Raw genomic sequence first — 17,543 nt, 5'->3', positions numbered from 1 at the left:
CAGCCATCTCATCCTCTGTCATCCCCATCTCCTCCTGCCCCCAATCCCGCCCAGCATCAGAGTCTTTTCCAGCAAGTCAACTCTTCGCATGAGGTGGCCAAAGTACTGGAGTTTCAGCTTCAGCATTATTCCTTCCAAAGAAATCCCAGGGCTGATCTCCTTCAGAATGGACCGGTTGGATCTCCTTGCAGTCCAAGGGACTCTCAAGAGTCTTCTCCAACACCACAGTTCAAAAACATCAATTCTTCGGCGCTCAGCTTTCTTTGTAGTCCGACTCTCACATCCATACCTGACCACTGGAAAAACCACAACCTTGACTAGATGAACCTTTGTTGGCAAAGTAATGTCTCTGCTTTTGAATATGCTATCTAGGTTGGTCAGAACTTTCCTTCCAAGGAGTAAGCGTCTTTTAATTTCATGGCTGCAGTCACCATCTACAGTGATTTTGGAGCCCAGAAAAATAAAGTCTGACACTGTTTCCACTGTTTCCCCATCTATTTCGCATGAAGTGGTGGGACCAGATGCCATGATCTTCGTTTTCTGAATGTTGAGCTTTAAGCCAATTTTTTCACTCTCCACTTTCACTTTCATCAAGAGGCTCTTGAGTTCCTCTTCACTTTCTGCCATAAGGGTGGTGTCATCTGCATATCTGAGGTTATTGATTTTCTCCTGGCAATCTTGATTCCAGTTTGTGTTTCTTACAGTCCAGCGTTTCTCATGATGTACTCTGCATATAAGTTAAATAAACAGGGTGACAGTATACAGCCTTGACGAACTCCTTTTCCTATTTGGAATCAGTCTGTTGTTCCATGTTCAGTTCTAACTGTTGCTTCCTGATCTGCATACAAATTTCTCAAGAGGCAGATCAGGTGGTCTGGTATTCCCATCTCTTTCAGAATTTTCCACAGTTTATTGTGATCCACACTGGCATAGTCAATAAAGCAGAAATAGATGTTTTTCTGGAACTCTCTTGCTTTTTCTATGATCCAGCAGATGTTGGCAATTTGATCTCTGGTTCCTCTGCCTTTTCTAAAACCAGCTTGAACATCAGGAAGTTCACGGTTCACATATTGCTGAAGCCTGGCTTGGAGAATTTTGAGCATTACTTTACTAGCGTGTGAGATGAGTGCAATTGTGTGGTAGTTTGAACATTCTTTGGCATTGCCTTTCTTTGGGATTGGAATGAAAACTGACCTATTCCAGTCCTGTGGCCACTGCTGACTTTTCCGAATTTGCTGGCATATTGTTGAAGCACTTTCACAGCATCATCTTTCAGGATTTAAAATAGCTCAACTGGGATTCCATCACCTCCACTAGCTTTGTTCATAGTGATGCTTTCTAAGGCCCACTTGACTTCACATTCCAGGATGTCTGGCTCTAGGTCAGTGATCACACCATCGTGATTATCTGGGTCGTGAAGATCTTTTTTGTACAGTTCTTCTGTGTATTCTTGCCATCTCAATATCTTCTGCTTCTGTTAGGTCCATACTATTTCTGTCCTTTATCGAGCTCATCTTTGCATGAAATGTTCCTTTGGTATCTCTGATTTTTTGAAGAGATCCCTAGTCTTTCCTATTCTGTTGTTTTCCTCTATTTCTTTGCATTGATCACTGAAGAAGGCTTTCTTATCTCTTCTTGTTATTCTTTGGAACTCTGCATTCAGATGTTTATATCTTTCCTTTTCTCCTTTGCTTTTCACTTCTCTTCTTTTCACAGCTATTTGTAAGGCCTCCCCAGACAGCCTTTTGCTTTTTTGCATTTCTTTTCTTTGGGAATGGTCTTGATCCCTGTCTCCTGTACAATGTCATGAACCTCATTCCATAGTTCATCAGGCACTCTATCTATCAGATCTAGGCCCTTAAATCTATTTCTCACTTCCACTGTATAATCATAGGGTGTTTGATTTAGGTCATACCTGAATGGTCTAGGAATCAGCGAACTGAAATGGACTGGAATGGGTGAATTTAACTCAGATGACCATTATATCTACTACTGCGGGCAGGAATCCCTCAGAAGAAATGGAGTGGCCATTATGGTCAACAAAAGAGTCTGAAATGCAATACTTGGATGCAATCTCAAAAATGACAGAATAATCTCTGTTCATTTCCAGGGCAAACCATTCAATATCACAGTAATCCAAGTCTATGCCCCAACCAGTAACGCTGAAGAAGCCGAAGTTGAACGGTTCTGTGAAGACCTTCAAGACCTTTTAGAACTAACACCCAAAAAAGATGTCCTTTTCATTATAGGGGACTGGAATGCAAAAGTAGGAAGTCAAGAAACACCTGGAATAACAGGCAAATTTGGCCTTGGAATATGGAATGAAGCAGACTAATAGAGTTTTGTCAAGAAAATGCACTGGTCATAACAAACACCCTCTTCCAACAACACAAGAGAAGACTCTATACATGGACATCACCAGATGGTCGACACCGAAATCAGATTGATTATATTCTTTGCAGCCAAAGATGGAGAAGCTCTATACAGTCAGCAAAACAAGACCAGGAGCTGACTGTGGCTCAGACCATGAACTCCTTATTGCCAAATTCAGACTTAAATTGAAGAAAGTAGGGAAAACCACTAGGGTCGCAAAGAGTCAGACACAACTGAAGTGACTTCACGCACTAGAGGCTTAACACTATACCCATTTATTATCTCACAATTCTATAAGAAGTCTAGGGTGACCTGGCTAGATTTTCAACTTGAGATCTCACAGGCTGAAATCAAGTATAAGCCCAGTGCACTCTCATCTGTATGGTGTCTCCTCCCAATCTCATTCCTCTTACTGACAATTCCTTGTGATTTTAGAGCTGAAGACCTCAGCTCCAAACCACCTTGTTGATGGTACACAAGGAGTCATTCTCAGCTCCTTGTGACTACTCTCCAATCTCTGTAGAAGAACCCCTCCATCTACAAAGCCAGCACCAGGACATCAAATCTTTCTTGTGCTTTCAATCTCTGCATCTTCCTCACAACCACCAGATGGAGAAAAATGTCTTGTTTTTAAAAGTACACTTATGATTAGGTAGATACAATTGGAAAATCTCTCTATCTCAAGGTCAACTATGCTGTAAAATATAACTTTGGAATAACATTAGAATATAACACAATGATAATGATATTATAATATTCAAAGGTATCAGAGATTAGAGCATGGTTCTTGGGGGACAATTTTTTAAAATTCTCCCTAACACAATATGTTATAAACCACACATCACATTGTTATTATCTTTGTAATATTTAATTTTCTTTCAAAATATTTAAATAAGAAAAATATCTGGAAAATTCTTAAAGAGATGGGAATACCAGACCAGGTGACTTGCCTCTTGAGAAATCTGTATGCAGGTCAGGAAGCAACAGTTAGAACTGGACATGGAACAACAGACTGGTTCCAAATCGGGAAAGGAGTACGTCAAGGCTGTATATTGTCACCCTGCTTATTTAACTTATATGCAGAGTACATCATGAGAAACACTGGACTGGATGAAGCACAACTGGAATCAAAATTGTGGAAGAAATATCAATAACCTCAGATATGTAGATGACACCACCCTTATGGTAGAAAGTGAACAAGAACTAAAGAGCCTCTTGATGAAAGTGAAAGAGGAGAGTGAAGAAGTTGGCTTAAAGCTCAACATTGAGAAAACTAAAGTCATAGCATCTGGTCCCATCATTGCATGGCAAATAGATGGGGAAACAGTGGAAACTGACAGACTTTATTTTGGGGGGCTCCAAAATCACTGCAGATGCTGACTGCAGCTATGAAATTAAAAGATGTTTGCTCCTTAGAAGAAGAGTTATGACCAATCTAGACAGCATATTAAAAGGAAGAGACATTACTTTGCCAACAAATGTCTGTCTAGCCAAGGCTATGGTTTCTCCAATAGTCATATATGGATGTGAGAGTTGGACTACAAAGAAAGCTGAGCACCAAAGAATTGATGCTTTTGAACTGTGGTGTGGGAGAAGAGTCTTGAGAGTCCCTTGGATTGCAAGGAGATCCAACCAGTCCATCCTAAAGGAGATCAGTCCTGAATATTCATTGGAAAGACTGATGCTGAAGCTGAAACTCCAGTACTTTCGCCACCTGATGTGAAGAGCTGACTCATTTGAAAAGACCCTGATGCTGGAAAAGATTGAAGGCAGGGGGAGAAGGGGACAACAGAGGATGAGATGGTTGGATGGCATCATTGACTCAGTGGACATGAGTTTGAGTAAATTCCAGGAGTTGGTGATGGACAGGGAAGCCTGGCTTGCTGCAGTCCATGGGGTCGCAAAGAGTCAGACATGAGTGAGCAACCGAACTGAACTGATCTTATATATTTACCAATGTAATTAGTATGTCTAGTGGTCTTCATTTCTTTGTGAGCATCCATATTTCTGCCTGCTATCTTTTTCCTTCTGACTGAACACGTTTTTTCAACATTTCTTGTTGTATACCTCTGCTCATGGATTCTTTAGGCTTTTGCATGTCTAAAAATTCTTATTTCACTTGTGTTTCTCAAATATAGGGCTTCCCTTGTTGCTCAGATGGTAAAGCGTCTGCCTACAGTGCGGGAGACCCGGGTTCAATCCCTGGGTTGGGAAGTTCCCCTGGAGAAGGAAATGGCAACCCACTCCAGTACTCATGCCTGGAAAACTCCCATGGACAGAGGAGCCCAGTAGGCTACAGTCCATGGAGTCGCAAAGAGTCGGACACGACTGAGTGACTTCACTTCACTTCACTTCACTTCACTTCACTTCACTTCTAAAATATATCTTTACAGGGTATGCAATTCTTGGTAACAGCTTTTTATTTTTGGTATATACATCAAGATGAGTCATTCTCTTCTCAGTTGCATTGTTTCTGATGAAAAAATCTGTTACCATCATTATCTTGGTTCCTCTATACATACTATATCATTTTTTACCATTTATAAGATTTTTCTCTATCATTTTCTAACAATTTGATAATGTGTTTTGGTATTTTTTTTTCTTCAAGTTGCTTCTGTTTACATTTCAATATACTTCTTTAATCTGTATGTTTATAATTTTCACTAAATTTGGAAAACCCTCAACTATTATTTCTTCAAATACTTTTCTGTATTTCCTTTTTTAGGAACTTGTATTACATCTACATTAATCTGCTTCAAGTTGTCTGAGAGCTCACTGATGCTGTTCATTTTTTATTCCTTTTTTCACTGTGTACTTCATTTTGGATTGCTTCTATTGCTGTGTCTTCAAATTTACTATTTTTTTTTTGGTAATGTCTAGTTCAGTTCAGTTCAGTTGCTCAGTCATGTCCGACTCCTTGTGATCCCATGGACTGCAGCATGCCAGACCTCCCTGTCCAAAACCAACTCCCAGAGTTTACCCAAACTAAGGTTCTTGAGTCCGCAACACCATCCAACCATCTCATCCTCTGTTGTCCCCTTCTCCTCCTCCTTCAATCTTTCCCAGCATCAGGGTCTTTTCAAATGAGTCAGCGCTTAGCATCAGGTGGCCAAAGTATTGGAGTTTCAGCTTCAATATCAGTCCTTCCAATGAACACCCAGGACTGATCTTTAGGATGGACTGATTGGATCTCCTTGCAGTCCAAGGGACTCTCAAGAGTCTTCTCCGACACCACAGTTGAAAAGCATCAATTCTTTAGCACTCAGCTTTCTTCATAGTCCAACTCTCACATCTATACATGACTACCAACTCTCACATCTATACATGACTACTGGAAAAACCATAGCCCTGACTAGACAGACCTTTGTTGGCAAAGTAATGTCTCTGCTTTTTAATAACCTATCTTTTTTGGTCACAACTTTTCTTCCAAAGAGAAAGTGTCTTGCAATTTCATGGCTACAATCACCATCTGCAGTGATTCTGGAGCCCCCCCAAAAAAAAGTCTGCCACAGTTTCCATTGTTTCCCCATTTGCCATGAAGTGATGGGACCAGATGCCATGATCTTAGTTTTCTGAATGTTGAGCTTTAAGCCAACGTTTTCACTCTCTTCTTTCACTTTCATCAAGAGGCTTTTTAGTTCCTCTTCACTTTCTGCCATAAGGGTGGTGTCATCTGCATATCTGAAGTTATTAATATTCTCCTACAAACTTGACTCCAGCTTGTGCTTCATCCAGCCCAGCATTTCTCATGATGTACTCTGCATATAAGTTAAATAAGCAGGGTGACAATATACAGCCTTGACGTACTCCTTTTCCTATTTGGAACCAGTCTGTTGTTCCATGTCCAGTTCTAACTGTTGCTTCCTGACCTGCATACAGGTTTCTCAAGAGGCAGGTCAGGTGGTCTGGTATTCCCACCTCTTTCAGAATTTTCCACAGTTTATTGTGATCCACACAGTCAAAGGCTTTGGCATAGTCAATATGCCAAAGCTCTGGTTCCTCTGCTTTTTCTAAATCCAGCTTGAACATCAGGAAGTTCACGGTTCATGTATTATTAAAGCCTGGCTTGGAGAATTTTGAGCTTTACTTTACTAGCATGTGAGATGAGTGCAATTGTGTGGTAGTTTGAGCATTCTTTGGCATTGCCTTTCTTTGGGATCGGAATGAAAACTGATCTTTCCAGTCCTGTGGCCACTGCTGACTTTTCCAAATTTGCTGGCACATTGAGTGCAGCACTTTCACAGCATCATCTTTTAGGATTTGAAATAGCTTAACTGGAATTCCATCACTTCCACTAGCTTTGCTCATAGTGATGCTTCCTAAGGCTGACTTGACTTCACATTCCAGGATGTCTGACTCTAGGTGAGTAATCACCTCATTGTGATTGTCTGGGCCATGAAGATGTTTTTGTACAGTTCTTTTGTGTATTCTTGCCACCTCTTCTTAACATCTTTTGCCTCTGTTATGTCCATACCATTTCTGTGCTTTATTGAGCCCATCTTTGCGTAAAATGTTTCCTTGGTATCTCTAATTTTCTTGAAGAGATCTCTAGTCTTTCCCATTCTATTATTTTCCTCTACTTCTTTGCACTGATCACTAAAGAAGGCTTTCTTCTCTCTCCTTGCTATTCTTTGGAACTCTGCATTCAAATAGGTATATCTTTCCTTTCTCCTTTGCTGTTCGCTTCTCTTCTTTTCACAGCTATTTGAAAGGCCTCCTCAGGCAGCCATTTTTTTTGTTTTGTTTTGTTTTGTTTTTTGCATGTCTTTTTCTTGAGGATGGTCTTGATCCCTATCTCCTGTACAATGTCACAAACCTCCATCCATAGTTCATCAGGTACACTGTCTATCAGATCTAGTCCCTTAAATCTATTTCTCACTTCCACTGTATAATCATAAGGGATTTGATTTAGGTCACACCTGAATGGTCTAGTGGTTTTCCTTACTTTCTTCAATTTAAGTCTGAATTTGGCAATCAGGAGTTCATGATCTGAGCCACAGTCAGCTCCCAGTCTTGTTTTTGCTGACTGTATACAGCTTCTCCATCTTTGGCTGCAGAGAATATAATCAACCTGATTTCAGTGTTGACCATCTAGTGATATCTACGTGTAGAGTCTTCTCTTTTGTTGTTGGAAGAGGGTGCTTGCTATGGCAAGTGCATTCTCTTGGCAAAACTTTATTAGCCTTTGCCCTCCTTCATTCTGTACTTCAAGGCCAAATTTGCCTGTTACTCCGGGTGTTTCTTGACTTCCTACTTTTGTATTCCATTGCCTTATAAAGAAAAGGGGAGAAGTGCTGGAGCAGCCGAGAGGAGATATTCCACGTCCAAGGTAAGAGAAACCCCAGTAAGACAGTAGGTGCTGAGACAGCACATCAGAGGGCAGACAGACTGAAACCACAGTCAAAGAAAACTAATCAATCTAATCACGTGGACCACAGCCTTGTCTAACTCAATGAAACAGCTATGCCATTTAGGGCCACCCAAGATGGACGGGTCATGGTATAGAGTTCTGACAAAATGTTTTCCACTGGAGAAGGGACTGGCAAACCACTTCAGTATTCTTGCCTTGAGGATCCCTTGAACAATATGAAAAGGCAAAAGATAGGACACTGAAAGATGAACTCCCCAGGTCAGTAGGTGGCCAATATGCTACTGGAGATCAGTGGAGAAATAACTCCAGAAAGAAAGAAGAGATGGAGGCAAAAAATAAAAAAACAACACCCAGTTGTGGATGTGACTGGTGATAGAAGCAAGGTCCCATGCTGTAAAGAACAGTATTGCATAAGAACCTGGAATGTTAGGTCCATGAATCAAGGCAAATTGGAAGTGGTCAAACAGGAGATGGCAAGAATGAACGTTGACATTTTAGGAATCAGTGAACTAAAATGGACTGGAATGGGTGAATTTAATTCAGATCAACATTATATCTACTACTGTGGGCAAGAATCCCTTATAAGAAATGGAGTAGCCATCATGGTCAACAAAAGAGTCCAAAATGCAGTACTTGGATGCAGTCTCAAAAACAACAAAATGATCTCTGTTCATTTCCAAAGCAAACTGTTCAATATCACGGTAATCCAAGTCTATGCCCCAACCAGTAATGCCAAAGAAACTATGATGTCTAATCTGCCATTAATTCTATCTATTATATTTATTATCTCAGGCATCGTGATTTTAATCTCTAGAAGTTGATTTGGGACTCTATGTGTTTTATGTTCTAATTTTATTGAACATATATAATATAGTTATAATAGAGTGAAGTAAGCCAGAAAGAAAAATACCAATACAGTATACTAATGCATATATATGGAATTTAGAAAGATGGTAACAATAATCCTGTGCACAAGACAACAAAAGAGACACTGATGTATAGAACAGTCTTATGGACTCTGTTGGAGAGGGAGAGGGTGGGAAGATTTGGGAGAATGGCATTAAAACATGTATAATATCATGTATGAAACGAGTTGCCAGTCCAGATTCGATGCACGATACTGGATGCTTGGGGCTGGTGCACTGGGATGACCCAGAGGGATGGTATGGGGAGGGAGGAGGAAGGAGGGTTCATGATGGGGAACACATGTATACCTGTGGCAGATCCATTTTGATATTTGGCAAAACTAATACAATATTGTAAAGCTTAAAAATAAAATAAAATTTAAAAATTAAAAAAAAAAAAGTTTAAATGTCAGTCTGCTAATTCTAACATCTGTACCAGTTAGGGATTGGTTTTGATTGATTTTTCTCACCATTATGGGTCATATTTCCCTGCTCCTTTGCATGCCTGATAATTTCTGATGGGGTGCCAGACATTATGAATTTTGTCTTGTTGAATACTGAGTATTTTGATATTCTAAAAATACTACTGAGCTTTGTTCTAGGATGCAGTTAAGTTATTCTGAAACAGTTTGATCATTTTAGGTCTTGCTCTTAAAATCTGTTAGGCAAGACCAGAGCTGTGTTTATTTTTAATCTAATTATTTCTCACTAAAGAAGCAAGAATCTCTAAGTACCCCACCTGTGAATTATGACATTTTACAGTCCAGTGGGAACACATTATTCCTAGCCCTGTGTGAGTACTGGGTACTGTTCCCTCTACTCCTTTTCAGTGCTTTTTACCCCCAAGCCTGAATAATTTTTCAAATGCAAGTGCTGGTCAGAACACAAATAAATACTTCATCAGGTCCTTCTGCAGCTCTGCAGGATTCAAGTATCTGAAAATACTTTCATTCTAAGGAACCCAAGAATTGTCTTGCCCCCGTCAAATATCTCAGCACTATACTGCTGTAATCCTTAAGGCTCTTTCATCAGTGTGTATAGTAGTTAAAATCAGAGTACTTTCCCTAAGTAGGTGCTATATCACCTTTGATGGTCTAAAAAAATGTTATAGAACATAAAGATTTTCATTTTTATCTCATACAGCACTTCTCATAATAAAATGTTGACTATAGGTGTAACATTAGTTCTCTAGGTCATATGCATTCAGAACTTCCTAGTATGATGAGTCATCTCCTTGTCCATTCCTTGACCATGTTCCAGCCTACCTAAGTGGTTCAAATGACTTTTCCGATAAGACTTTCCCACAAGACAAAAAACAATTAAGGATCCTATTCAGGGACCCAGATTGTTGCTGTTGTTCAGTGGCTCAGTCATTTCTGACTCTTTGCAACCCAATGGACTGTAGCACACCAGGCTTACCTGTCCTTTGCTATCTCCCGGAGTTTGCTCAAACTCATGTCCATTGAATCGGTGATGCCATCCAACCAACTCATCCTCTGTCATCCCCTTCTCCTGCCTTCAATCTTTCCCATCATCAGAGACTCAAGTACTTTATATTTAACAGGACAGAATGGTAACTTAGCTTCCTTTTTGGTGAAGTAAAAAAATTAAACCAGAAATGTAAGTATCTCTGAATAATAATGTCCTTAAATAATGCTAAAAAGCATTATTTTAATTTTTAATATTAATTTCTGGTGATACTTAATCAGCATTGGTTTAGAGCACTATAGTTTTTAGTTTTTACCATTGTTGAGCATTTAATGACCTGTAAAAAATACTTGAGAAATTAGCACTTTAAACAACCCAACAATCCTTTTGTAATCCCTTTACAAGGTGAGTGGTGTCACCTTCTAATTTCTCTTTTTACAAACAAGATGTTCAGGTACTACTATTAAGCATTCTATTTCATAATGCAAAAGTCTGAAAGACTTGCTGTCACGATAGTTTGGTGATGGATAGTCATAGAAATTTCCTCAATGAGGCAACCCTTGGAGAGCACTGTTCAAATGACTCTCCTCTCCTCCATCTTCACCTTCAGTTAAACCTGTCAATAGTTTCTTTGTTCTCACAACAAAGCTACCACCACCACAACAATTTAAAAAAAAAGGAAGGAAATCTTCCTTTCCTGAGATGCTATCCTGTGTTTCTCTTTCTCATCATTAAACTTTTCCCAATGTTTGCAACCTCTATTTCTTCATCCTCTACTCATTCCAAATTCCTTATAATCTGGCTTTTGCCCTGTATTAATTTACACACTATAGAATAGTCTGAAACTAGACTATCTCAGACATCATTATCTGATCATGTAGTAACAAACCAAATCTCTTTCACCTTTATAACTCTGCAACATTTAACATAACAAATCATCCTTTCCTAAGAGTCTCCTCCTCTGTTGTCTTTATGACACAGCATTCTTTCAGTGTTCCTCCCACATCTACAAAACAATCTCTCTACTTACTTATCAGATTCCTTTTTCTGCCTCTGACCCCTAATGCTTAATAAATAGGTAAGTAATCAGTAAGTATATAATGCCAAACTAATCAGTCAATTCATCAAACTTTAATGCCTTATAAAGGGACAAATGATTTGTGAAGTGGATTACTTGATCTCTCAAATAATTTCAGTGAAGGAATATGTAAATGATGTGTGTGGGTGAAGAGATAATGTGCTTTAAAGCAGTCTTGCTTAGACTGAGGATGACTGAGGGCGGGGTGGGGTGTTATCTTCTTGAATTATTTTGTGTTTAAGATAAGACCTGGAAGAATAGGTAGGATTTTGTAAGCAAAGATGCAGGGAATAGATTTCAAGTTCAGTGTGAATAAAGGCATAGAGAAGCAGGAGAGTATGAAGTGTTTAGAGAATGATTAGAAAAGTTTGACCAAAGGAGAGAATTCATATACAGGATACTGAGAGATAAAGCTGGACGGGCAAGTTAAAGTTAGATTATGTAATCTTTGTCCCACTGGTGGGTGGAGCTGGTGGCAACTGCCCGGGAACAATAAACGCTGGGCTTTGCCAGAATCCAAATTATCAGATGCTCACTTGAGCATGATGACTATGGTCATCATGTCCCTATGGCAGCATGCTACCTTATAACAGTCAGTTCCAGATTTTCTTCTGGTTTATTCAACCATCTGTTTATTCAAACATTCATTTAAAAACTTACTATATTCCAAACATTGTGCAAGATTCTAAGGATTCCAAGATAAACAGCCATGCTTCTGGTCCCAGAAGCTTTACATTTCAGTAAAATGCCAGCCTTTAGTTTCTTCCTGGCTAAAAAATGTTATGCAGATGACATGAAATCTTATTTAAGGTACAATTGGGCTTCCCTCGTGGCTCAGCTGGTAAAGAATCCACCTGCAGTGTGAGAGACCTGGGTTCAATCCCTGGGTTGAGAAGACCCACTGAAAAAGGGAATGGCTACCCACTCCAGTCTTCTGGCCTGGAGAATTCCATGGACTGTGTAGTCCATGGGTTCCCAAAGAGTTGGACACGACTGAACGACTGTCATGTTCACTTTCTTCACTAAATAAGTTTTGTTTCATCTGTTTGGGTTTTTTGCTTTGGTCACCTATTGGATTTGTCACTTAATATGTACTAGTTATTAAAAGGGCTTCCCAGGTAGCATTGGTGGTAAGAGTCTGCCTGCCAATGCAGGAGACACAAGAGAAATGGGTTTCATCCCTGGGTCAGGAAGATCCCCTAGAGTAGGAAATGGCAACCCACTCCAATATTCCTGCCTGGAAAATTCCATGGACAGAGGAGACTCGTGAGCTACAGTCCATGGAGTCAGAAGGGAGGAGATTTTCTTCATGATCCAGTCAGTAAAGACTTTTAAAAAAAAAATAGTTCACGTCCAAAAAAAAATTTTTTTTAATAAATTAGAAAAATAAAAAGAGAAAGGAGCTAGACATTTTTATTTTTACTTTAGCAAAAGTACATCAGAAAAAAGACTTTTCCCCTTGGAAAGACTAGCAGATCTTTGTGATTTACAGTCTTCTCCAGGAAGGAAAATACCAGAATTATTTTCTTAGGTGTATTTTAATTTGTGGGTAGAACAGATCCCTGAAATAATCAGACTTTATTTAACTCAGAAATTCCAGCAGTTTCAGAGGCAGCAATACTGTTTAGAATTTTTTTTTCTGAACATGGTTACAGTAAATGATAACTGAGAGTCTGTACCCTACCCCAACCTCTAACCTAAGCCACAAAGCTATGGCGTAATGCTCCCAAATTATTTTTTGTCCAGCTGGGGAAGAGGAAGAAGAATAGATAAGGGGTTTTCTCTCTTGAATTCTTTGTGACTTCAGAAGCTTAAACATTAATTATATTACTCTTGCATGAAATTGCTGACACCATTATTTGATGCCCATGAACTTCCTCTTTCCTGTAATCATTTCCTCTTTAGAAGCTGTTTTCTATTACTGTCAATACTCTCTTTTATATAACAGTTATATTTTAAAAAGACAGCAGATGAGCCTGCCAAAAAAGCTGACATAGTTATCAAGTGGAAAATCAAATATATCATGTAGCAAGGGCAAGTTTCATAATCAATATCCTCTTTCCCCCTAAAGTAACAAATGAATACTTTCTTCATAGCAGCTTCATTGGTTTTAATGACTGCTGAGAGGGAGCTATATAACAGAGGGATTATACGAGGTCCAGAGAATGCCCATCTGGAGCCTACCAGATTGTTTAGGTAGCACAACGTAATTCTTTGGGAAATAGAGTCAGCGAGCTGGATGGAATATTAATCATCAGGGAAATGCAATTCAAAAATGCAATGAGATAGTACCTCACACCTGTCAGAATGGCTATCATCAAGAAGACAAAAAATAACAAGCGTTGGTGAGGATGTGGACAAAAGGGAACATTCCTGCACTATTGTTGGGACTACAAATTGGTCTAGCCACTGGAAAACAGTGTGGAGGTTCCTCAAAAATCTAAAATAGAACTACCATATGATCCAACAATCCCACTTCTGGGTAGTTAGCTAAAGAAAATAAAAATACAGGCTCAAAAAAATATCTGCACCCTTTTATTCACGGCACGCTCATTTAAGGGTCTATAGATGGATGAATAGATAAATAATATGATATATAATGGAATATTATTGTCATTAAAAAAGGAAATTCTGCCACTTATGACAACATGGATGGACCTTGAGGGCATTATGCTAAGTGAAATGAGTCAAAGAAAAGCAAATACTACCTGACCTCACTTATATCTGGAATCCAAAAACAAAACAAAACAAAACCTCACAGATACAGAGAAGTGATTAGTGGTTGCTAGAGGCAGGGGATAGATCTTTAAAGTTCTAATCACAAGGGGAAAAATTACAACCAAGGATGGTAATGACTGTCAACTAGACATTATGATGATCATTTCACATTGTATACATACATTTAAGCATTATACTGTATATCTGAATCTAACGCTATGTGTCAGTTATAAAATAAAAATAATAAACTTAGAATCTATAGATTTATGAGCCATGCCCTCTAGAAAAATGTCACATAAACCAGGGTATTAAATGGAGGTGTATTTTAGATTAAATACTTCCACTCCAGGAGATAATGTCCCAATACGTCACTCAGAGATCTTGTCTACTCTGAACTAGACAGCCTGTGTTTGATGTAGAAGGGAAAAACCTGACAGCCACCCTTAGCATCTCAGATCTCTTGCTGCTCTGTCTAAGACTCTTTATCATTTCTAACTGAAATCATTAGTAAAATTTGATACTGGCTAATAATTTCTGATTCTTGTGAGCCTGTTTGACAATCTGATACTTTGTTTTAGCTCACACTCCTAGACATGAATGGTCCTATGTCTGCTGTCATCCCTGGCAGAGAAGAAGAAAAAGGAGGCTTCCTTTGACATGGGAGGAAAAAAAACAGCTGAACTTTATTTAAATAAAGCTTTAATCTCTAAAATGCCCAGACACAAAGAGAATCTCCACCCATCTGCCAATATTTGTCCATAGGCCTTCTCTACACATTCACAGGAAAGACTAGAATGAGACCAGAGGCACTGAGAAAGAATGCTGAGGCCTAGGCAGAAGGGGCATGGGTGTCTGAAGGAAAAGCAGAAGAACTAACAGAAATGCTCCAGGCACTCTCAGTTCAGTTCAGTTCAGTCGCTCAGTCGTGTCCAACTCTTTGTGACCCCATGAACCGCAGCACACCAGGCCTCCCTGTCCATCACCAACTCTAAGCCTTCATTAAGTATGAAGACAGGGTCGCCTGTAGATGGAATGTGGCAAAAGACCGGAGGAAACCACGCCGTGCAAGAGCGTGAGGCCTGCTGTGAAATGAGCATGTGAAGTCTGAGAACAGGAAAAGTAAAAGAAATGTTCCTCACACTGAGTGCAAGGCAATAAAAGTGTTTCACTGAAAAATGGACAGAACAACTGAGAGAGACTCCTTTGAGATTCAGATACAAGGAGTTTGATCAAGTTTGATGTCAGGGCTAAAGAACTGAGAAAAACACTGTGGCCACTTTGGGCCTCGGCAGCAGTGACTTGTCGTTGGGAAAACAATATAAATGAGAAAGACTCCCTGACATGCAGGCATGTGGGGCTGCTAAATGCCAAGAACAGGGAAAGATCCAGGCACATAGATCCCAAGCTTGCTACAGCAAAGATCCTTATCTCACCTTCAAATACTTTAAAGCCATTGTGAACTGAATCCAACTAACATAACCACTAAATCCCAAAAAAGATTCACTGGGTCTCCTGGTGGCCTGACAAAAGAAGAGATATGACTTTCCTGGGCAAAAATATTATTTACTTCAAGATCTAATGCTCTTTGTCTGTGTGTTTGTAGTTGCTAAGTCATGTCTGATTCTTTGCAACTCCATGGACTGTAACCCTCCAGTCTCCTCTGTCCATGGGATTTCCCAGGCAAGAATACTGGAGTGGGTTGCAATTTCCTTCTCCAGGGGATCTTCCCAACCCAGTGATTGAACTTGCATCTTCTGCATTGGCAGGAGGATTCTTTACCACTGACCCACCAGGGAAGCCCAGTGTTCTTTACACTTAAGAGTTTAAAATTCAATCAAAATTTATTAGACAGATAAAGAGATAAGATCATGTAACTTATCCCTAAGAAAGTGTTATGAATTGAATTGTGTCCCCCATTCCTGCCCCACCAAAAATAAAAATAAAAAACTCATATATTGAAGCCCTAACCTAATGTAATTGTATTAATATTTGGAGAGAGAGCTTTTAAGAAGATAATTAAGGTTAAACAACTTCATAATGGTCAAGCTGTACTCTGATAAGATTGGTATCCTCATAAGAAGACGGGAGACACCAGACACCTTACTTTCTCTCCATGCTTACAGAGGAAAGTCACCATGTGAGAACACCATGAGAAGATGGCCACCTGCAAGCAAGGAAGAGAAGACTCACTGGAGACCAACTCTGCCAGCATCTTGAACTTGGGCTTCCAGCCTCCAAAACTATGAGAAAATGAATGTCTGTTATTTAAGTCTGTGGTTTGTGTTTGCAGCTGAGCTTACTAATAGAGAGAGAAAACACTCAATAAAATCAGATCCAGATATAAATCAGAGATTTGAATTATTATACAGGGATTTTAAAGTAACTAGAATGAACATATTACAAGATCTAAAGAAAAAGGAGGACAGCATACATGTACAGACAGGGAATTTCAGAAGAGATATGAAAATTGTGTTAAAAACTATGGTACAAATGAACTTATTTACAAAACAGAGTCACAGATATAGAAAACAAACTAATGGTTACTGGAGGGGAAAGTGGGGACAGGGGAGAAAAATTGGGAGAGTTGGATTGACATATACACACTGCTATATATAAAATAGATAACTAATAAAGACCTAATGTATAGCACAGGGAACTCTCAACACTCTGTATTGACCTACTGGATACATGTATATGTATAACTGACACACTTTTGACCTACACCTGAAACTAACACAACATTGTAAATCAACTATACTCTAATTAAAAACAATTTTTAAAAGCTAGTGGAAATGCTATAAATAAAAAATAAAATTAGAAAAATAAAGATATTTTTCAATAGGCTTATCAGCAGAATGGACACATCAGAAAAAAAAAATCACTAAACTGAAAGTAATTATCAATTCAGGCTAGGAGGGCAGATAATCAATAATGGTGATTTTCTACCCCAAATAATGGAATCCACAGGACAATGGAATTTTTTTTAATGTTAAAAGAAATAAGTTAATTTAGCATTCTATGACCAGAAAAACTATTCATCAAAAGTGAAAGTGAAATAAAGACAAAGACATTTTTTGACACGCAATACTTGAATGTTTCATGGGCACACCTGAATTACAAGATATGCTAAAAGAAATTTCTTAGACTGAAAGGAAATAATTCCAAATAGAAATCCAGTTCAGCAAGAAGGAATGAGAAACACCAAAAAAGTAAAAACTTTGGAAAACATATTACTTTTTAAAAGATTGTTCATACAGATATTTTTTAATCTCTTTAATAGGCTTAATTGTTAAAAATAATATGCTATTGTAGCCTTTAGTGTCTATGTATAAATACAATATATAATACAAAAGCAAAAAAAAAGCAGGAGTGAAAACTATAAAGTTTTAAGAAAGTTTGAGAAGTAGAAGAACAGTTTTTGAAAGTCAGCAGTAATATATTAAAGTCAATAGCAGAGGCAAAATGGAATACTAAAGATATTTGATTTAGGAGAAGAGATATAAAAAAGGAAAGAATAAAATAGATCATTAAAGGAAAATAGAACAAAAACACAAGTTGATAGCATTAAGCCTAACAGATTTATAATGATATTAACAGTAAATAAACTTAGAACCTTAATTCAGTTCAGTTCAGTCACTCAGTTGTGTCTAACTCTTTGCGGCCCCATGGA

Source organism: Bos javanicus, chromosome 1, assembly GCF_032452875.1.
Source record: "Bos javanicus breed banteng chromosome 1, ARS-OSU_banteng_1.0, whole genome shotgun sequence".
NCBI classification, from domain to species: Eukaryota; Metazoa; Chordata; class Mammalia; order Artiodactyla; family Bovidae; genus Bos; species Bos javanicus.
Note: the sequence above shows the minus strand (reverse complement) of the source record.